This window comes from Phyllobates terribilis, unplaced genomic scaffold (genome assembly GCF_046119375.1).
Source record: "Phyllobates terribilis strain yellow unplaced genomic scaffold, ASM4611937v1 Scaffold_30__1_contigs__length_15301838, whole genome shotgun sequence".
NCBI classification, from domain to species: domain Eukaryota; kingdom Metazoa; phylum Chordata; class Amphibia; order Anura; family Dendrobatidae; genus Phyllobates; species Phyllobates terribilis.
In genome coordinates, this window is record NW_027362790.1 from 12,895,853 (window position 1) to 12,919,487 (window position 23,635).

The window sequence follows — 23,635 nt, forward strand, 5'->3', positions numbered from 1 at the left end:
AGTTCCTTTGGAACCTGTAGGATAGACTGGCTTTTGCCAAGTTTTTCCAAAGTTGCTTTTTTGAGCCATAGGCCTCAGACAGGTCCTAACAAGAAAGTGTCATTAGATAGGTTTTTCTTTAGTTAGGATTGACTCAACTACTCAAGCCTCAAGCGCACTCCTCCGGCCAGCAGCTACTCTGTAGATGCAACCCTGGGCCTATGGTAAGTATCTATCCCTGTACAGGGGTGTAATGGTAAAAACCAGGGTTCCCTTGGGATCTGCAGAATGGAGTAGCTTGCGCCAAGTCTGTCCGAGGAAGTCTGTTTGAGCCAACAGCCTTAAACAGATCCCAGTATTTAGGAAAAAAAGCTTTAGTTAGAGTTGAATCAACCACTATAGCCTCAAGCTCGCTCCTCCGGCCAGCAGCTACTCTGTAGATGCAACCCTGGGCCTATGGTAAGTATCTATCTCTGTACAGGGGTGTAATGGTAAAGGCCAGGGTTCCCTTGGGATCTGCAGAATGGAGTAGCTTGCGCCAAGTCTGTCCGAGAAAGCCTTTTTGAGCTGATGGATTTAAACAAATTTCAACATTTAGGAAAAAAGCATTAATCTATTTCAGTTAGAGTTAATTCAATTACTCTAGCATAAAGATCCTAATTCACTTTGTCTAAAGGAAGTTAGTTGGCAAATTTTTATTGTGTGAGCAATGAGGTTATGAAACTCTCTACCACATGAAATTGAAATACTTAATTTTCTAAAAAAAATTCAAGGAGGGCATGTGTGTGCCTTTCTTAAATAATATAAAATTGCAGGTTATCCGTACTAGATTTTGTTATGGGACGTTGATCCAGGGAACTAGTCTGATTGCCATATGTGGAGTCGGGAAGGAATTTTTCCCCTAATATGGGGCAATTAGCATCTGCCTCATGGGGTTTTTGCCTTCCTCTGGATCAACACATTAGCTTTTAGGTTGAACTTGACAGACTTGTGTCTTTCAACCTTAAAACTATGAAACGGTCCCTGTATAGAGGTTCAAGGGTGAAGCCCAGGGTTCATTTGGAAACATCAGAAATGGTGTGTTTTGCGCCAAGTCTGTCCAAGGAAGCCTGTTTGAGCCAATGGCCTCAGAAATATCCTAACATTTAAGAAAGTAGCAATAGTTAGGGTTGGCTGAACCATTCTAACTTTAAGTTTGCCCCTCCAGTCAGCATCTACTATGTAGATGCAATCAAGGCCCTGTAATAAGTCTTTATCACTGTACAGGGCTGTAAGAGTGAAGGCCAGAGTTCCTTTGGAACCTGTAGGATAGACTGGCTTTTGCCAAGTCTTTCCAAAGAAGCTTTTTTGAGCCATAGGCCTCTGACAGGTCCTAACAAGAAAGTGTCATTAGATAGGTTTTTCTTTAGTTAGGATTGATTCAACTACTCAAGCCTCAAGCGCACTCCTCCGGTCAGCAGCTACTCTGTAGATGCAACCCTGGGCCTATGGTAAGTATCTATCCCTGTACAGGGGTGTAATGGTAAAAACCAGGGTTCCCTTGGGATCTGCAGAATGGAGTAGCTTGCGCCAAGTCTGTCCGAGGAAGTCTGTTTGAGCCAACAGCCTTAAACAGATCCCAGTATTTAGGAAAAAAAAGCTTTAGTTAGAGTTGAATCAACCACTATAGCCTCAAGCTCGCTCCTCCGGCCAGCAGCTACTCTGTAGATGCAGCCCTGGGCCTATGGTAAGTATCTATCCCTGTACAGGGGTGTAATGGTAAAGGCCAGGGTTCCCTTGGGATCTGCAGAATGGAGTAGCTTGCGCCAAGTCTGTCCGAGAAAGCCTTTTTGAGCTGATGGATTTAAACAAATTTCAACATTTAGGAAAAAAGCATTAATCTATTTCAGTTAGAGTTAATTCAATTACTCTAGCATAAAGATCCTAATTCACTTTGTCTAAAGGAAGTTAGTTGGCAAATTTTTATTGTGTGAGCAATGAGGTTATGAAACTCTCTACCACATGAAATTGAAATACTTAATTTTCTAAAAAAAATTCAAGGAGGGCATGTGTGTGCCTTTCTTGAATAATATAAAATTGCAGGTGATCCGTACTAGATTTTGTTATGGGACGTTGATCCAGGGAACTAGTCTGATTGCCATATGTGGAGTCGGGAAGGAATTTTTCCCCTAATATGGGGCAATTAGCATCTGCCTCATGGGGTTTTTGCCTTCCTCTGGATCAACACATTAGCTTTTAGGTTGAACTTGATGGACTTGTGTCTTTCAACCTTAAAACTATGAAACGGTCCCTGTATAGAGGTTCAAGGGTGAAGCCCAGGGTTCATTTGGAAACATCAGAAATGGTTTGTTTTGCGCCAAGTCTGTCCAAGGAAGCCTGTTTGAGCCAACGGCCTCAGAAATATCCTAACATTTAAGAAAGTAGCAATAGTTAGGGTTGGCTGAACCATTCTAACCTTAAGTTTGCCCCTCCAGTCAGCATCTACTATGTAGATGCAATCAAGGCCCTGTAATAAGTCTTTATCACTGTACAGGGCTGTAAGAGTGAAGGTCAGAGTTCCTTTGGAACCTGTAGGATAGACTGGCTTTTGCCAAGTTTTTCCAAAGTTGCTTTTTTGAGCCATAGGCCTCAGACAGGTCCTAACAAGAAAGTGTCATTAGATAGGTTTTTCTTTAGTTAGGATTGACTCAACTACTCAAGCCTCAAGCGCACTCCTCCGGCCAGCAGCTACTCTGTAGATGCAACCCTGGGCCTATGGTAAGTATCTATCCCTGTACAGGGGTGTAATGGTAAAAACCAGGGTTCCCTTGGGATCTGCAGAATAGAGTAGCTTGCGCCAAGTCTGTCCGAGGAAGTCTGTTTGAGCCAACAGCCTTAAACAGATCCCAGTATTTAGGAAAAAAAAGCTTTAGTTAGAGTTGAATCAACCACTATAGCCTCAAGCTCGCTCCTCCGGCCAGCAGCTACTCTGTAGATGCAACCCTGGGCCTATGGTAAGTATCTATCCCTGTACAGGGGTGTAATGGTAAAGGCCAGGGTTCCCTTGGGATCTGCAGAATGGAGTAGCTTGCGCCAAGTCTGTCCGAGGAAGTCTTTTTGAGCCAATGGCCTTAGACAGAACCCATCATTTAGTAATAAAAAAGCTTTAGTTAGAGTTATAGCCTCAAGCTCGCTCCTCTGGCCAGCAGCTACTCTGTAGATGCAACCCTGAGCATGTGGTAAGTCTCCATTCCTGTAAAGGGGTGTAATGGTAAAGATCAGGGTTCCTTTTGACCTGCTTATGCCAAGTCTGTCAAAGGAAGCCTTTTTGAGCTGATGGCTCTAAACAGATCCTAATGTTTAGGAAAAAAGCTTATGTGTATTTCAGTTAGATTAAAAGTAAAGCCAACAAAAGAGAATTTAACTTTCCCCAAAAAATCAATTATTAATATAGCATTTACCTGCCCAGATCTCAGAACTAATGCACTATTAGGATGTAGCAATCCCATATAATTTTGTGTGCAGTTTTAATACTATGTAATCACCCCCCTCCATTAATTGGTAATATGTGAGTGGTTGTCACATCAGTATTTTGCACCTGTGTTGCTGTCATCGTTATTATATGGTATGATTAGTACTGAGACCTAGGCAGGTAAACACTGTTGCCCTTTTTTCCTGTGTTAATTCTTGAATTTTGGTGGGAATTTAAATTTGTCTTTGCTTTTAATGTTAGTGTAGGGACTCGCAAGTATGAGGACCCTTGACGCGGGTTGCGAGCTTGTGTATTTTGGCCAAAATATTTACTAATACCTCATATATATCATATATATTTTTTGCACGTTATTTTTATTCAGGGTGCAGCCAGACCCATCAATGTTGGCCTTGTAAACTAGGGTGTCTGTCTTCATGGGGTGTACTTAAAAAGTGCTGGGCAGCCCGCCTAATCTAATAGTTTGGGCTTCACTAATAGGCTGTAAGCCAGACATTGTGCACTACCTATGTGTGACCAGTGCCCTATACAAGGCTTATTTGTGTGCAGTTTTAATACTAAGCTATCACCCCCTCCATGAATTGGTAGGTTGTGAGTGGTTGTCTCATCAATATTTTGCACCTGTGTTGCTGACTTCTTCATTATATGGGTTTGCTGCATCCTTGTAATTATTGTTGCTGTATTTGCTGTGTTAATTCTTGAATTTTGGTGGGAACTTTAATTCCTTGTTTTTGTGACTTTGCTTTTAATGTTAGTGTAGGGACTCGCAAGTATGAGGACCCTTGAGCAGGTTGCGAGCTTGTATATTTTGGCCAAAATATCGACCAATACCTCATATATATCATATATATTTTTTTCATGCTATTTTTATTCAGGGTGCAGCAGGGGCGGACACAGACTGTAGTGGGCCCCTGTGCAAGAAATTTTGGGGGGCCCCCCCTGCCCTTCATAAGGCAACAAAGTTATGTAAACATAACCCCCCATGTGCATCTCACCCCCCCATGTGCAGCTCTCACCCCCCCATGTGCATCTCTCACCCCCCCCCATGTGCATCTCTCATCCCCCCCATGTGCATCTCTCACCCCCCCCATGCGCATCTCTCACCCCCCCCATGTGCATCTCTCACCCCCCCCCATGTGCATCTCTCATCCCCCCCACTCCTAGTTAATTAATTGTATTTAAAAAAAATAAAACTATACTTACCCCCATGCGATCCCTGCAGAATCCTGGCGCTCGTCCACGTCGCTGCCACCAGGCTCTCCTGACGTTCGGCCATGTGATAAGGTAGCCACCACGATAAGGTAGACTCTTCTGGCCGGGCCCTACTCTAACCTATTAAAATTTTCTTAAAATATCCAATACTCTTTTTAGATATATTTTTATTTAGTTTTCTTTAAGGGCATGTGTCATATACATTTTTTTTTAAAATGACCAATAATACCACATACAGGGAATACCGCCACACCATGACCAGACCACATATTACCACAACATAGTGACTGAATAATACCACACAGAAGGGAGAAAAACTGCCACACCATGACCAGACCACATATTACCACCACATTACTAATATTACCATAAGTGTCATTATACACGGGAGCTCTATACATGGTATGTATAACGTAAGTGTCCAGGTAATCTAGTGATCACCAGTGAAATTATACACAGGAGCTCTGTATATAGTGTCAGTGTCCAGGTAATACAGTGATCACCAGTGACATTATACACAGGAGCTCTGTATATAGTGTCAGTGTACAGGTAATACAGTGATCACCAGTGATATTATACACAGTGTACATGTAATACACTGACTCACCGGTGACGTCTCTAGGTGAAGTCCTTCATCTTCGCTTTTCTCCTTCATCCTGCACAGACCGCCATCACGTCTTCCAGCCAGGACTCGTCTCTGCATAAAATAACACAGTTATCTAGAGCACATTCCCCAACTTCTACATTACGCAGCTGAATACAGACGTGCACCCACCATTAATATATGGTTAGTTATTATGCAACCTACCATTCCAAATATAAATTGTAATCCACCACGGTGCCCTCCATTAACTGTAAATAGGCACTTAATATATAATTTAATTAGAACCTCTACTCTTTCCGCCAATTTGTTACCAGTCACACTCCTGCATCCGCAACGCCCCCTACTCTATACTTCCTGCTCCCCGCATTCAATATTTACATGCACCCCCTGCCCCAATTCATTATATCATGTCCATGCTCTCCCCACCCCATCATCATTTACTCTCCCCCACCCCACATTCGTTATGTGCAGCTCATTATCCCCCTACTCCCAATTCCCCCATGTGCAGCTCTCAAACCCCCCCATGTGCACATCTCTCATCCCCCCCCCACATGTGCATCTCCCATCTCCCCCCTCCCACGTGTGCATCTCCCACCCCCCCCACACATTTACATCTCCCACCCCCCCACACATGTGCATCTCCCACCCCCCCACACATGTGCATCTCCCACCCCCCCCACACATGTGCATCTCCCATCCCCCCCACACATGTGCATCTCCCACCCCCCCCCACATGTGCATCCCCCCACACATGTGCATCTCCCATCCCCCCCCACATGTGCATCCCCCCCACACATGTGCATCTCCCATCTCCCCCCCCACACATGTGCATCTCCCATCTCCCCCCCCACACATGTGCATCTCCCCCCCACACATGTGCATCTCCCATCTCCCCCACACACACACACACACACACACACATACATCTCCCATCTCTCCACTCCTAGTTAATTGTATTTTAAAAAAAAATAAAACTTGTTATACTTACCCCCATGCGATCCCTGTAGAATCCTGGCGCTCGTCCAAATCGCTGACAGCAGGTTCTCCTGACTTCCGGCCATGTGACGGCGCCGTCACATGACCGGAAGTCAGGGGAATCATGAAGGCGCTGCTACAACAGCGCAGCGCAGCGCTGAGACGTCCCGGACCCGGCGCTTAGCATGGGGCCGGGGGCCTCATGAGGAGAGAGACGCACAAGAGGGGGGCCCCCGAGGGGGCCCCTACCGGCCGGGCCCCATACTGGAGTCAGGGCAGTCATGCCCTGATGGCGGCCCTGCTGGAGGCTGGAGGGGCCCCCTCTCCCTCGGGGCCCCCGTTCAATGAACCTGCTGCACGGGCGGTAGTTCCGCCCCTGGGGTGCAGCCAAGCCCATCTACAGGTGCATCTCACAAAATTAGAATATCACCATAAAAGTTAATTTATTTCAGTTCTTCAATACAAAACGTGAAACTCATATATTATATAGAGCCATTACACACAGAGTGATCTATTTCACGTGTTTATTTCTGTTAATGTTGATGATTATGGCTTACAGCCAATGAAAACTCAAAAGTCATTATTTCAATTAATTAGAATACCTTATAACAACAGCTTGAAAAATGTTTTCAAAATCCAAAATGTTATCCTACTGAAATGTATGTTCAATAAATGCCCTCAATACTTGGTCGGGGCTCCTTTTACATCAATTACTGCATCAATGCGGCAATGTGGCATGGAGGGATCAGCCTGTGGCACTGCTGAGGGGTTATGGAAGCCCAGGTGGCTTTGATAGAAGCCTTCAGGTCGTCTGCATTGTTGGGTCTGGTGTCTCTCATTTTCCTCTTGACAATACCCCATAGATTCTTTATGGGGTTAAGGTCAGGTGAGTTTGCTGCCAATCAAGCACAGTGATACTGTTGTTTTAAACCAGGTATTAGTACTTTTGTCAGTGTGGACAGGGGCCAAGTCCTGCTGGAGAATGAAATTTCCATCTCCAAAAAGCTTGGCGTAGCTAAGGTTTTGGTTCAGGGGGCCGAAACTTCTGAGTGGGCCTCTAACCAGGTAACCCTGATTCCAACTATAGCGGCGCACCCAGATAGTTGATGTAGGAAAACCTCAGCAGATGACCGCGCTGTTACTAAAAATAATCTCTATACAAAGACCAGCACTGATATTACCACCATATGGTGACATATATTGATAGATGCCAGTCCTGCAGAACATATAAGAGATCACAGCTCAGTTATATATAGTACCTTACAGCTGACGTTCTTTCTGATTAAATTGTTCACTTTTCCCGTCTTTTCCATCTGGCCCAGACCGACACGACTACTTCTCCAGCCAGGACTCAGAGTCTCAGGTATGCAGAGATCACAACAAAGACACATTTGACTCCTTACATTTCAGGCACTGACCACATCTATCCCCAACCTGCACAAACTTCTCATCCTGCTGATACCCCAATACTGAGCCTCTGCTGCAAAATGTGTCCCTATTACTGCACCTACTGTGTGCCCTCTAGATGGTAAAACAAACCTCTAAATTAAAGTAATGCCGTGTGCAAGTGTCCTAGAAAACAGTGCCCACATTGTGCCCCCTAGAAAGTAATAGTGCCCCTTCGACAGTCACGATAACCTGAGTTCCCCTATAACAATAAGTGCCCACCTAAGATTTAATAATGTCCTGAGTCTCCCCCCATGTAGAGCTCCGCTCTAACCAGTATGATGTTCTCCTATTCACTATATAATTCCCCCTCACTGTATAGTACCCCCACACAGTATACTGACCCCTTAGTAGCCCACAAGCTGATGGCTCCAACACTGTATGATGGCCTCCACACCATACAAAGATCCCACATTATCTCCCACACTGTATGATGGCCCCCACACTGTTCAAAGAACCCACATTATCTCCCACACTGTATAAATAGAGTACATATAGTATAATGCACCAGATAGTCCTCAATATAGTATAATGCACTCCCCATAGTCCTTCGTATAGTATAATGCGCCCCCATAGGCAGAGTCTGTAGTATAATGTGCCCCCCCTCCTCATAGGCAGAGTCTGTAGTAAAATGCTCCCCCCATTGACAGAGTCTGTAGTATAAAGCTCCCCCCCATAGGCAGAGTCTGTAGTATAATGCTCCCCCCCTCCTCATAGGCAGAGTCTGTGGTATAATGCCCCCCCATAGGCAGAGTCTGCAGTATAATGCCCTCCCCATAGGCAGAGTCTGTAGTATAATGCTCCCCCCTCCTCATAGGCAGAGTCTGTAGTATAATGCCCCCCCCTCCTCATAGGCAGAATCTGTAGTATAATGCCCCCCCCCCATCTCATAGGCAGAGTCTGTAGTGTAATGTGCCCCCCCTCCTCATAGGCAGAGTCTGTGGTATAATGCCCCCCCCATCTCATAGGCAGCGCCTGTAGTATAATGCCCCACCTATAGGCAGAGTCTGTAGTAAAATGCACCCCCCATAGGCAGAGTCTGTAGTATAATGCTCCCCCTCTTATAGGCAGAGTCTGTAGTACAATGTCCCCCCCATAGGCAGATTCTGTAGTATAATGCTCCCCCCCTCCTTATAGGCAGAGTCTGTAGTATAATGCCCCCCCATAGGCAGAGTCTGCAGTATAATGCCCCCTCTTATGCAGAGTCTGTAGTATAATGCTCCCCCCTCCTCATAGTCAGAGTCTGTAGTATAATCCCCCCCCCTCCTCATAGGCAGAATCTTTAGTATAATGCCCCCCCATCTCATAGGCAGAGTCTGTAGTATAATGTGCCCCCCCTCCTCATAGGCAGAGTCTGTGATATAATGCCCCCCCCATCTCATAGGCAGCATCTGTAGTATAATGCCCCACCTATAGGCAGAGTCTGTAGTAAAATGCACCCCCCATAGGCAGAGTCTGTAGTATAATGCTCCCCCTCTTATAGGCAGAGTCTGTAGTACAATGTCCCCCCATAGGCAGAGTCTGTAGTCTACTGCTCTCCCCTGCTCATAAACAGAGTCTGTAGTATAATGCCCCCCATAGGCAGAGTCTGTAGTAGAATGCCCCCCCATAGACAGAGGCTTTAGTATAATGCTCCCCCCCTCCCCATAGACAGTCTGTAGTATAATGCCCCCCCTCCCCATAGGCAGAGTCTTTAGTATAATGCCCCCCCTCTCTGTGGGCAGAGTCTTTAGGATAATGCTCCCCCATAGGCAGAGTCTGTAGTATAATGCACCTCCCCCTTCCCATAGGCAGAGTCTGTAATATAATGCCGCCCCCCACCCGGCAAAAAATAAATAAACAGTACTCATCTCTCCTCCTGGTTCCCTCGCTGCTCAGAGCACCCAGCACGCACACATCTTCAGCACAGCGGGCTGGGCGCCAAGTGATGATGTCAGAGACGTCAGTCACAGAAGGGACTAATGGGAGAGAGATCCGCGCTTCCTCTCTCATCAGTAAACTTGCGGCGGTGGCGGGCAGTGGGGCCCGATGCTGGCACCAGGGGCATGCTAGATACAGTTACACTGGCGTAGCCCTGGATGGGCCCCCTAAGAGCGAGGGGCCCGGGGCCACCGCCCCCTTTGCCCCCCTGGTAGATTGATACTGTGGCAGAGGGAAGCATGAAGTGCTCTAAAATTTCCTGGTAGACGGCTGCGCTGACTTTGTTGTTGAAAAAACACAGTGGACCTACACCAGCAGATGACACGGCTCCCCAAACCATCACTGATTGTGGAAACTTCACACTAGACCTCAAGCAGCTTGGATTGTGGCCTCTCCACTCTTCTTCCAGACTCTGGGACCTTGATTTCAAATGAAAATTGGAACTCTGGACATCTGTCAAGTCAGCAGTCTTCACCATGATTGTCATGATTGTGGAGCCTACTAAAACAGACTAAGGGGCCTTTTTAAATGCTTAGGAAGTCTTTGCAGGTGTTTTTTGTTAATTATTTTAATTTACTGAGTTAATGACTTTTGTGTTTTCATTGGCTATAAGCCATAATCATCAACATTAACAGAAATAAACACTTGAAATAGATCACTGTGTTTGTAATGACTCTATATAATATATGAGGTTCACTTTTTGCATTGAAGAACTGAAATAAATTAACTTTTTGATGATATTCTAATTTTGTGAGATGCACCTATATGTTATGGCCTTGTAAATTAGAGTGTCTATCTTCATGGGGTGCACTTAAATAGTGCTGGGCAGCCCGTGTTCTGGCCTCATCTGCGAATTTAGCTATCCAGGGAATCTAGTCACTTTATGTGTATATCAGTTCTGACATTATGTTGCTTGCATTTGAATCCTGTCTCTTTTTTATTGTTTGATAACTGCACTGTCTGCTAGTGATTTAATGTATTTGCTCTAGTTTCAATTTGCAATGCATTATGGGAAAGTTCCAAGAGCATTGTGAGATAGTTCTTGTTGCATTGTGGTCCTGTTCTTGTCACAGTTTGGGCAGCGACCATTATTTCCTCGTCTCTTCTGATGGAGAAGTTCCCTTATCACTCATCTTGTAAAGTGGCACAAAGCGGTAGTCGTGACTGAACGTCGGTCTGATTTCGCTCTGGCACTTTACAGACAATGGGTGTCCCAGTCCCAGTGTGCTCTAGGGTGTGGGGTGCAGCACACTCTCTTGTAGGCCGCAGGCCTCCACTGCCTTCAGGCTTCTGTCCTCAGAAGCCGCCGCTCACAATTTAGGGGACACGAAGTTCTTTGTAACAGTCAAACATATACTTGACAGTTCAAGTTCATCAGGTGGGTACAGATGGGATAAGGCACAGCAATTCACATTATCCTCCTTCTTAGCATAACTCCTCTTCAGCCCTGTTGCTAGCTCATCCTGTATTTCTCGTCCACCTCTGCAGTGCACCCGGGACTGGCCTTCAACTTCCATCTATGCAGGTCCCTGTCCATCTTCCTTTGTACTTCAGAGCACACAAAGTGTCCGGCAGCTCCTATGCCAGACCTTAGGCTCTGGACGTGACTGGAGCGACTGCTCTGGATCCCAGTAATGCCTCCCACTGCCTGGAACATTGAGTACTATATACAGTGGGTACGGAAAGCATTCAGACCCCTTTACATCTTTCACTCTTTGTTTCATTGCAGCCATTTGGTAAATTCTAAAAAGTTCATTTTTTTTCTCATTAAAGTACACTGTGCACCCCATCTTGACTGAAAAAAAACAGAAATGTAGAAATTTTTGCAAATTTATTAAAAAAGGAAAACTGAAATATCACATGGTCATAAGTATTCAGACCCTTTGCTCATATTTAAGTCACATGCTGTCCATTTCTTGTGATCCTCCTTGAGATGGTTCTACTCTTTCATTGGAGTCCAGCTGTGTTTAATTAAACTGATAGGACTTGATTTGGAAAGGCACATGACGCGCCCCCTGGGCCAGTGTTGTTGGGGATACCCGGAGCCGGATCAGATGGGGGTTGTAGTCTCCGAGTGGCTGTGACCCGGTCCGTGCCCAGGGTGTCAAGCTCAGTGTGTGGCAGTCCTTATGATGTTACTAGATGTTCTTTTGTGTCGACTACGCCACCCGTTGATTTGCGGTCAATACGGCCGCCGCTGCAGCAGGGTCCACTGAGGCTGATGATGTGAGTGCAGCTTAGGTAGTATAACCCCCAACGGGAGGGGTATAGCCTCAGGGGGTCAGCCGTGGAGGATGGTGGTTGTGAAGGTGCAGCAAGGAGACTCAGAGGCATAAAATGCAGTTCCAGGGTTTTACTTACTGGTGTTGCTCGGGTCACTGTGTACAGCAGTGACCACTCAAGCCGTGCTGCGTCCACCAGGTCCTGGACTCGGTCAACTCCCAGGCAACTCCGGAGTGTGTTCCTGAGCTCCCTTCTGTCTCTCCCTTCTTCTGGCCGTTCCCACCAGGGATCCACCTAAGTCCGGCTCCCTCGGGCCTCTTGTTGGTCAAGCCTCCTCTGGGCTCCCTGACCCTATTCTTGGTCTGCCTTCCGGGTGGATTTAGTGGGTGATCGTGGCAGATCCTGCCCACGACCTCCGGTTCCTGGCTAAGGTGTGCTGTAGCCTCTGCCAGCTTGGGATCCGGTACCCTGTTGCCGACCCTTCACCCTATTAGCTCTCTTATGGGCTCTTGGGGTCCCCTCTGCGCCTCTGGGTCTCTCTCTCTTCTCCTCTGCTCTGCTTCTCAGGCTCTCAGACAGACTGACGTCTCACAGACTGACAACTGACTGACTGACTGACTGACTGTGGCTGACTGACCCTGATCTAAGATGGTGCCCACCTTATATACTCCCTCTATGTGTGAGCTCAGGTGACCAGCACCCAATGAGCTCCTAACTTTACCCAGGCTGCTCCCCCTATCTGCCCCTACACTACTGGGATGTTCCACCCCCCTCCCACTCCAGCCAGGAACAGACACTGTCGTACCTGCACATTTCTCTAGTGGGAGTACCATCGGTCTGTTCCCCGGAAATGGGATGTGTGTAGTGCATGCAGCCTACTAGCTCAGTTCCACACTCCATCCTTACCCGGGAGTGGAATATCACACCTCTGGGTTGAGGTGCAATACCCCTGTAGCAGCCGAATCCTCAGGGTGCTACACACACACCTGTCTATATAAGACCTCACAGCTCACAGTGCATATCAGACCAAAAGAGAATCATGAGCTCAAAGGAACTGCATGTTACGATGTTAGTAGATACCCTGAAGTCCAATGGCGTGGGCCAAAAGCAGAGACTGAGACAAGAGTAGTGTGAAAGTCTATTTTAAACTCAAGTGCAAAAGATCACAGCAAACAGTTTATGAAGGTAAGTTCATTCCAAACAACACTTCTTAGAACCTAATCTGTAAGGCACGGCCTTCATTACTATTAGGGTATGCAAAAGTTAACCATAGTCCAAGTTTACTTAGGTACAGTAATATGCAAACAGAAATAAGGATAGTAAGCAGACGTAGGCATTCCTCAGTTGATTGTGGACTCACGTAGTGCAGAAGAGAAGACAAACTGGAATATGGATCTGGATATTGAAGAATGCAGGAGGTGCAGCGGAGGAAACAGCGATGTCTTAAGCAGAGCTGGAGCCGGGTATTTAAACACAGAGCAAGATGGTGACTATACCAGAGGTGTAGAGATCCAGGAGAAGTTTTCTTCAGGAAGACAAAAGTTCAGAGATCCCAGCGTGAGTGAACAACAGCCAGTGGTTCCTTTCAGCAGAAGTCCCCTTAGCAGAGGATTCAGGCAGCAATCCTTTCAGCGGATGACTAGGAGTAAACACAAGGTCAGCAAGACTCTATTCAGAGGGCTAGCACAGGTGAGTAGAAAGCTAAAAGCACACAATACTCAGGCAAGGCATGATTGCAACACATGCAGTTTAAGTAGGTCCACAGGCAGGAAACACATGACCCCAGTGAGGCAATGGAAGCCATCTTGGCTAAGGGAAAAACTACTGGCAAAGTAAAATTAAACCTGGCATCCTGACACTGCCCAAGGAGCTTAGAGACAGAATTGTGGCAAGGCACAGATCTGGCCAAGTTTACAAAAGAATTTCTGCATTAGTCAAGGGTCCTAAGAACACAGTGGCCTCCATAATCCTTAAGTGGAAGAAGTTTGGGACCACCAGAAGTCTTCCTAGACCTGGCCGTCCAGCTAAACTGAGCAATCGTGGGAGAAGAGCCTTGGTGAGAGAGGTAAAGATGAACCCCAAGATCACTGTGGCTCAGCTCCAAAGATGCAGTAGGGAGATGGGAGAAAGTTGCATGAAGTCAACTATCACTGCAGCCCTCCACAAGTCGAGCCTTTATGGCAGAGTGGCCCAACGGAAGCCTCTCCTCAGTGCAAGACATATGAAAGCCTGCACAGAGTTTGCTTAAAAACACATGAAGGACTCCCAGTCTATGAGAAATAAGATTCTTTGGTCTGATGAGACTAAGATAGAACTTTTTGGTGATAATTCTAAGGGGTATGTGTGGAAAAAAACAGGCACTGCTCATCACCTGCCCAATACAATCCCAACAGTGAAACATGGTGGTGGCAGCATCATGGGGGTGTTTTTCAGCTGCAGGGACAGGACGACTGGTTGGAATTGAAAGAAACATGAATGCGGCCAAGTACACAGATATCCTGGATGAAAACCTCTTCCAGAGTGCTCTGGACCTCAGACTTGGCCGAAGGTTCACCTTCCAACAAGACAATGACCCTAAGCACACAGTTAAAATAACAAAGGAGTGGCTTCAGAACAACTCTGTGACCATTCTAGACTGGACCAGCCAGAGCCCTGACCTAAACCCAATTGAACATCTCTGGAGAGACCTGAAAATGGCTGTCCACCAACGTTCACCATCCAACCTGACAGAACTGGAGAGGATCTGCAAGGAAGAATGGCAGAGGAACCCCAAATCCAGGTGTGAAAAACTTGTTGCATCATTCCCAAGAAGACTCATGGATGCACTAGCTCAAAAGGGGGCTTCTACTCAATACTGGTCATTTGGTCTGACATGCACTGTGAGCTGTGAGGTCTTATATAGACAGGTGTGTGCCTTTCCAAATCAAGTCCTATCAGTTTAATTAAACACAGCTGGACTCCAATGAAAGAGTAGAACCATCTCAAGGAGGATCACAAGGAAATGGACAGCATGTGACTTAAATATGAGCAAAGGGTCTGAATACTTATGACCATGTGATATTTCAGTTTTCCTTTTTTAATAAATTTGCAAAAATTTCTACATTTCTGTTTTTTTCAGTCAAGATGGGGTGCACAGTGTACTTTAATGAGAAAAAAAATGAACTTTTTAGAATTTACCAAATGGCTGCAATGAAACAAAGAGTGAAAAATTTAAAGGGGTCTGAATGCTTTCCGTACCCACTGTACTTCAATAAAACTCACCCTATAGATACCCTAGCCTGAACCTGCATGTCAACGGAGATGGGCATCCTACATATAGATGACAATGGCACCCTTGCTGAACGGCAGCTGCCCCTAGACCCTAAAAGTCCCTTATTCGTATTTACATAGTACAAAGATCTGACAGTCTACCAGAAACTGGTACAGATATCACATCAAACAATCAATCCTCAGTGTGTACTAAATGATTAAAGTGACAACAGTGAATAAAGTGACAATGTGCAAATTTATAAAAACACCCAAGAACGTTCCTAATATCTTTGGACCTCCAAGCCAAAGGATACATTCGGGCATCCAAACAAAGGCTACAATCAGCCCTGTTCAACACCCTAGATGCTGATTACCTGCCTTATAGTGGAGGGTGACACCCTAGTTAATGTTGACACTGTGGCGCCCCCGCTCCACGGCGGCTATCCCTGGATAACCCTAGCCAGCCCTGGAATTAATCACCCATAGAGGTATCAATGACATAAATGATCACAAGACTAAACAATAAAAGGAACTTATCTTGATAAAGTGCAATACTGATGCGGATCATCTTTATGCCGCATGTCCCGATTTTAAAGAGATTTAATAAAATTTGTATTTTAGGGTTTATGTTATACTTATGTCTTATGGTATCCTAAGCTTATCTTATGCTATACTCACATTATGCATTAACACTTCACATGCTGTTACATCACCATTATACATTACATAAGACACATATCACTTTTACATATAAAACCGCAAGACAGTATTCACATGACGCGTTTGTTGTCTTCAGGGGCAGGAACAGGGTAAGACAGTCCACATCCCTACAGTTTTGTATCTTGGGCTCTGTGCACACAGCCTGCTCCAAGCTTAGCCGGTAAGAGCCCTATCTATGTGGTACAATACTGGGGTTCATCGTATGTTTTCCGCATCTACTGTATGGAGGTTTCTCTACTATCAATAAAGAGAAGGTTTTTCGCAGCCTTATTCTTAAGAAGACAGGGGGTTTAGCTCCATGTCACACTACACACCGTGGTAAGGTGTATGAGGGGAGCATAGCCCGCCTAATCTAATAGTATGGGCGTCACTAATAGGCTGTAAACCAGACACTGTGCGTGACCAGCGCCAAAATATCTACCAGAACCTCATATATAGATTTTGCATGTTATTTTTATTCAGGGTTCAGACAAGCCCATCAATGCTGGATTTGTAAACTAGGGGGTCTGTCCTCATGGGGTGCACTTAGATAGTGCTTTGCAGCCTGCCTAATCTAACAGTATGAGGGTCACTAATAGGCTGTAAGCCCTATATTGAGCACTATCTGTGTTAGGTGTCAGGTGTTTTCTGGATCCGAAATGGGTTCAGAATCATCAGTGGATTCTGTGGTCTCCCATTCCAGTCCAGCCAGGGCAGATGCTGCTCAGCATCATCATTGGTCCCAACGCCTAGCTGGTGCACGAGATGTACAAGCTGTCTCTTGGGTCTTTGTTCCTAGCAACATGAAGGATAGGTTGCGGAGGGAAACATGGCTGTTACAGCCTAAGTCCAGGATACACTGCACTGAGCATGCCCGTGACATAGCGGACCGTGATTGGTGGTTTGGGAGTCAGCTGATCCGGTGACCTGGCACCGCCTGATTGGTCGCGGGTGACATCACCAATAATGTGACGATGGGCAGGGCTTAATATTTAAATAGCACGCCCACAAACATGGCGGCGCGCTCTGATCATTGAGCTGAGTTGGTGTTATTGTGTGGACGCTTGGTCGTTTCGGCTCCACGTGTACTTTTGCTGTTATAGCTTCTGACAGGCAGGTTTAGCAGGGGATAGACAGCCTTAGATGGAGGGAGGCAGGTAGCTTTGTCTGACACTCTGGCTCCAACAAGGGGGTCGCTATACACCCCGAGCAGACTGCGGACTCCGTATTCCCGGCACCGCCTGTTAGCCACGTGGAGAGATACTCCTCAGTCCGGTAGCACGCCGGCTGGGAGCACGTATACACCTGTGTGAATCACACACGCATCCGAGCGCCTGCTGCGTAGCCTCTGTGCAGTTAACAGGGCTACGGCTACATTATGTGTCGCACATCTCTCGTGCAGTTAACGGAGATAGTGCGAATCCCTATTCCCGTTCCGGTGTGCAGTAACACGGGGGGGATTGTTATTTCAGTTGGTTGTTTTACCTTCTTACCCGGAAGGTGTTCGTCCGCAGTCCTCCAGGCTGCATCACGGACCCCGGGTTCGTTTGCTTTCCATTATTTAATAAAGTTGTTTGCAACCATTCCCCTAACAATCTGTGTGTGACCAGTGACCTATACAAGCCATTTTTTGTGTGCAGTTTTAATACTAAGCAATGACCCCCTCCAAGAATTGGTAGGTTATGAGTTGGTTGTCTCATCAGTATTTTGCACCTGTGCTGCCCCTGCCTTTATTATATGGTTTGCTTCATCCTGATTAGTGCATTAGTTTTGAGACCTGGGCTGGAGAATAAATACTGTTCCTCTTTTTTGCAGTGTTAATAATTTTTTTCAGTTTTAATTCAACTACTCTAGCATCAAGCTCCTAATTCGCTTTGTCTAAAGGAAGTTAGATGGCAATGTTTTATTGTGTGAGTTATGGAACTCTCTACCACATGACCTTGTAATACTTAATTCTCTAAAAAAAAGTTCAAGGAGGTCCTGTGTGACTTTCTTGAATAACATTACAGGTTATTCATACTAGATTTTGTTATGGGACGTTGATCCAAGCAACTAGTCTGATTGCCATATGTGGAGTCGGGAAGGAATGTTTCCCCTAATTTTGGGCAAGCAGCATCTGCCTCATGGGTTTTTTTGACTTCCTCTGGATCAACACATAAGCTTTTCACAGGTCTCTATATATAGTGTGATGGCTCCCACAGCTCTTTATATACAGTACTAGATGGTGGCCCGATTCTAACGCATCGGGTATTCTAGAATCTGTATGCGGCCGACCAGGCGCAATCAACAGAGTGGTGTTTAAATGTGGCGCCAAAATCGCTGATTGGTCGCGGCCGCCGGCCACGACCAATCAGCAGAGCGGTGTTTAAATTTGGTGCCAGTATCGCTGATTGGTCGCGGCGCCAATATCGCTGATTCCGACCAATCAGCGAATCGTATTACTGAGGACCGGGCAGCGACGCTACCTGTGCGGGTACTTCCGCTGCAAGGAACCGGGAGATGGCCGGATGCTCACAGCCGAAGTATCCCGACTGGCGGCGCCGCTCCCCGGTCCTCGCTTCACACTTGCCGTCGGGAGATCAGCGGCCCTAGCCATTGATCTCCCGACGGTAGCCGCATGGAGGTCAGCGGCGCCGCCGGTCGCGGTACTTCTGCTGCGAGCAGCCGGGAGATGAGCGGCTAGCGCCGGTCATCTCCCGGCTGCATCGCCGCTGACCTCCGTGCGGCAGATGAGCTGCTAACGGCCGCCATCTTTTTCTGAAATCCCGCGTCGCTGATTGGCCGCGGCTGGACCAATCAGCGACGCAGGATTTCCTGGACAGAAGGACAGACAGACAGACGGGATAAGACGATTATATACAGTACAGACCAAAAGTTTGGACACACCTTCTCATTTCAAGATTTTTCTGTATTTTCATGACTATGAAAATTGTACATTCACACTGAAGGCATCAAAACTATGAATTAACACATGTGGAATTATATACTTAACAAAAAAGTGTGAAACAACTGAAAATATGTCTTATATTCTAGGTTCTTCAAAGTAGCCACCTTTTGCTTTGATGACTGCTTTGCACACTCCAGCTTCAGAAAGATTATGGACGCATCACATTTTTTTTTACGGACAGGGAAAAAAGTGCCCTATTTTTATGGACTGTCCAAGAATTTCTGGACAGTTGGCAACCCTGCTATTAGTTCCACTGGGGTGGCAGCCTAGGTGGATGCTGGAAGCACAACCGTCTCTCCCTAAGATTCGGAGAGGGAAGGCCACCGATTCCTGACCCTTGCTGTGGCCTTTTCGTTGAGAGGGATGGTTTATTGAGGGCCCATATATACACACAGTCATGGCCGGAAGTGTTTAGCAACCTTGAGATTGTTCCAGAAAGTGAAGTATTTCTCCCAGAAAATTATTACAATTACACATGTTTTGTTATACATTTGTTATAATATTTATTTCCTTTGTGTGTATTGAAACAGCACAAAAAAATGGGAAAAAAAGGCAAATTGGACATAATTTCACACAAAACTCCAAAAATGGGCCGGACAAAATTGTTGGCACTTTTCCAAAATTGTGGAAAAACAACTTTGCTTCAAGCATGTGATGCTCGTTAAAACTCACCTGTGGCAAGTAACAGTCGTGGGTAATATGAAAGTCATACCTGAGACCAGATAAAAAGTGGAGAAGATAGATAGATATGAGATTGATAGATAGATAGATATGAGATACATAGATGGATATGTGGCACCCCAGGGTCTGGTTACCACTGTAATAGAAATATTATGTCTGAGAGCAAGTGGGAGGTTTCCTGGTTCGGAGCCCTTAAACATGCAACACCTCCTGTCCCAGACCAGATAGGGGAGGAACCTGCCCTATATAAACTGGATCTGGGGCGGGGTTAGTGAAGTCAGAGCCTGGAGTTAGTTCCAGACACAGGGAAAGTAACAGCGAGGAGCTCTGTAGGAGCAGGAGCTGAAGACCAGGGACTTGAGCTAAGCGGAGTTCGTCCTGGCAGAAGACTCTGAGAACCGGACACAGGAGTCCGAGGTTGCGGGGACTTATATATACCCAGCAGCAGAAACCCGCCGGCAGGGGATTTCAAGTCCTCTGGCCATAGAAGCCCGGAGGCTCAGTCACGAGCAAGGGACCAGCACTGCAATCGAGGAGCGGGGGCTATCAGAAGGCCCCAAGTCACCAGCCATACAGGTGAGCACCACACGGAACACTCAGGGACGTGGGCTACTTCCACTCGCTTACAGCAAGGTAGCCAGGAAGAGTGCAGATAGTCAGGGAGGCCTACAACTCCACCTGGCCAGGGGAACTCCAGTTTGCTCACAGACTGACCAGGCCTCTTATGCTAGCCCGGGAGGGTCTGCCTTATCACCATCAGTAAAGACCCTGAACTGCACTGCAAAGCCTCTGAGTCGTTCCTGCTGCGCTCGTGCACCATCACTCCTATCATCCACACTCACTAGCCTGAGGCTATACTCCTCCCGTGGGGAGTTATACTACACTCTGCTGCCCTCACAACATCAGCCTCAGAGGTCTGCTCAGCAGCGGCGGTTCTTATTGACCGCAATCCACGGGTGGCATAGTCGGACATTGCATTATACTGATACAGAGACTGCCACAATATTGGTCTGGCCACCCTGAGCCACGGGACCGGGTCGCCACTACTACTCCCAGCATTGCCCTGAAGTCCGGTCCCGGGTGCCCCATGGCCCAGGGGGCGCGTCTTATAGATAATAGATAGATGATAGATAGTCCTATGATATGAGATAGAGGTCGTTATAGACAGGTTTATACACTCTCTCCCGAAGTCAGTAAAATCCTGGGTTGCCCAGGGAGATCCCTATAATGCTGATGACTTGGTGGGGTTGGTGGAAAGATACCAGGCGGTTGAGAGTCCGTTGGGAAAACAAGGGGTCGTAGCCTCTCAATACTGGGGTTCCCAAAAGGTGGCGGACACCCAAAAGAAGCGAGCTAGTGCCACACCTGGGGGGCATCCTAGAGTTCAGGAGGGGTCTGAGTTGCTGCCCAAGGTCCCACCCCATAATATAGTGTGTTGGAGATGTCATACCCCTGGCCATATTGCCTCCCGGTGTCCCATAACCTCTGAACCAATGGACTGTAACATGGGCCGGCGTTGCTCTTATTTTGCCTACCCCGCCTGCAGCGCGGTTCGTCAACATGGCGAGGGCCCTCAGGCATGCTCAGTGTCAGTTAACGGGGCACAAGTCTCTGGACTATTGGTCTCAGGAAGTTTGGTGACCCTGATAAGGGCCACACTCCCTCATCGGCTGGTTTCTGGGAAGGTGGTGGATGTCCGGTGTATCCATGGGGACGCTAAGAACTATCCTGTGGCCCAGGTGGATGTAAACACAGACTGTGGCACCACATCTCATGAAGTGACGGTCGTTAAGGACCTATTGCATCCCATAATAATTGGACGTTACTTTGCATTATTCTGGGAAATGTGGGGGAAAGCGGGGACACCTGGTTGCTTGGACGACAGCCAGATCGCCCCTAAGGAAACTTACCCGCAGAACATAGTAGATGAGTTTCCCATGTGTGTGCTGGTGGGCAATGAGGATGAAGTAGCATCCCCTGAGTCCAATATCCCTGAGCATTTTGCTGTGAATGGGGATTTGCTGTACAGAATAACCAAGCCAAGGGGTGAGGTAATAGAACAGTTGCTGGTGCCAGGGCCCTATAGACGCAGGGTGTTAGACATGGCTCATTCTCATGTGTTGGGTGGTCACCTGGGTGCAGACAAGATTCAAGAACGGATCCTCCAAAGATTCTACTGGCCAGGTTGCTATAGAGAAATATAGAGTTATTGTCGTTCCTGCCCCACATGCCAGATAACCTCCCCAGTGGCCCACTTCCGCAGTCCCCTAGTGCCACTACCAGTCATCGAGGTTCCATTCGAACGCATAGCAATGGATCTAGTGGGGCCTCTGGTCAAGTCCGCCCAAGGGCATCAGTATATCCTGGTGGTATTAGATTATGCTACATGGTATCTGGAGGCCGTACCACTACGAAACTCCTCCACCAGGTGTATAGCCCGGGAGTTAGTCCACATGTTTTCAAGAACCGGGTTGCCTAACGAGATCCTAACAGACCAAGGAACTCCATTTATGTCGAAGGTCATGAGAGAATTGTGCAAGACACTGCAGATTGCACAACTGAGAACCTCCGTGTACTCTCCCCAGACGGACGGACTGGTAGAGAGGTTTAACAAAACCTTGAAAGCAATGTTGAGGAAAGCAGTGGAAAAGGATGGCCGAGACTGGGACTATATGTTGTTCGCCATGAGGGAAGTTCCCAAAGCTTCCACAGGTTTCTCCCCGTTTGAACCACTCTATGGACGACACCCTCAGGACTCCTGGAGGTGGAGAAAGAGTCCTGGGAAGCTGAGACCACTCCCTATAGGAGAGTGGTGGAGCACGTTGCCCAGATGCAAGAGAGGATTGCCCATGTGATGCCCATTGTGAGGGAGCACCTCCTCAAGGCACAAGAGGCACAGTCCAGGGTGTATAATAGGTCGGCCAGGGTGAGATCGTTCAACCCAGGAGATCGAGTGCTTGTGCTAGTCCCACAGTGGAGAGCAAGTTCATGGCCAAGTGGCAAGGCCCCTATGAGGTGGTAGAGAAAGTGGGGGAAGTCAACTTTAAGATCCACCAACCAGGGAAGAGGAAGCCCTACCAAATTTACCATGTTAACTTGATTAAGCCATGGCAAGATAGAGAGCCTGCGGAAGCTCCCTGTTTAGTGGCTGAGGCTGAGGCCGATGTGAAAGAGGTCAAGGTGGCAGAGTCACTGTCACATGCCCAAAAGCAACAGTGCAAAGAGTTGTTACAGCGAAATAAAGACATGTTTTCGGAGTTGCCAGGACTCACTCAGGTCATAGAGCATGAGGTTCTCACAGAGCCTCATGTTCGCGTCAATCTAAAACCATACCGGATCCCCGAAGCCCGCAGAGAGGTGATCTCTAAAGAAGTAAGGCGGATGCTAAACCTGGGAGTCATTGAAGAGTCCAAAAGTGGATGGTCCAGTCCTATAGTCTTAGTGCCGAAACCAGATGGGGAATGGCGGTTTTGCAACGACTATAGGAAGCTGAAGGAGGTCTCAAAGTTCGACGCCTACCCAATGCCTAGGGTAGATGAGCTTATCGAAAGGCTAGGTCCCGCTCGGTACATCACCACTCTGGACCTCACCAAAGGATATTGGCAAATTCCCCTGTCCACAGAGGCTAAGGAGAAGACAGCCTTCTCGACGCCAATACGTCAGGATGCCGTTTGGGTTGAAGGGAGCTCCGGCCACCTTCCAGAGAGCCATGGACCGGATCTTAGCACCCCACAAACAGTATGCAGCGGCCTACCTAGATGCTATCGTCATATTTAGCCAGGACTGGGAAAGTCATCTGGACAAAGTTCAAGCCATACTTGATGCCCTAAGGAAGGCGGGCTTTACTATCAACCCGAAGAAATGTGCCATGGGGATGGAGGAAGCCAAGTACCTAGGGTACGTGGTTGGTAGAGGGGAAATAAAACCACAAATAAATAAGGTCGAGGCGATCTTGAACTGGCCACAGCCCCTCTCGAAGAAGCAGGTCAGGGCGTTTCTAGGCATTGTGGGCTACTATCGAAGATTTGTCCCTAACTTTGCCCTGATAGCAGCCCCACTGATGGATCTTCTGAAAGGGATGAAGTCAGCTATGGCCAAGTGGTCCCCGGAAGCAGAAGCGACCTGCCAGGAATTGAAACTGGTCCTCTGTAAACAACCAGTCGTGGTGGCACCCAGCTTCTCCAAGGAGTTTGTGGTCCAGATGGATGCATCGGATGTCGGGCTGGGAGCA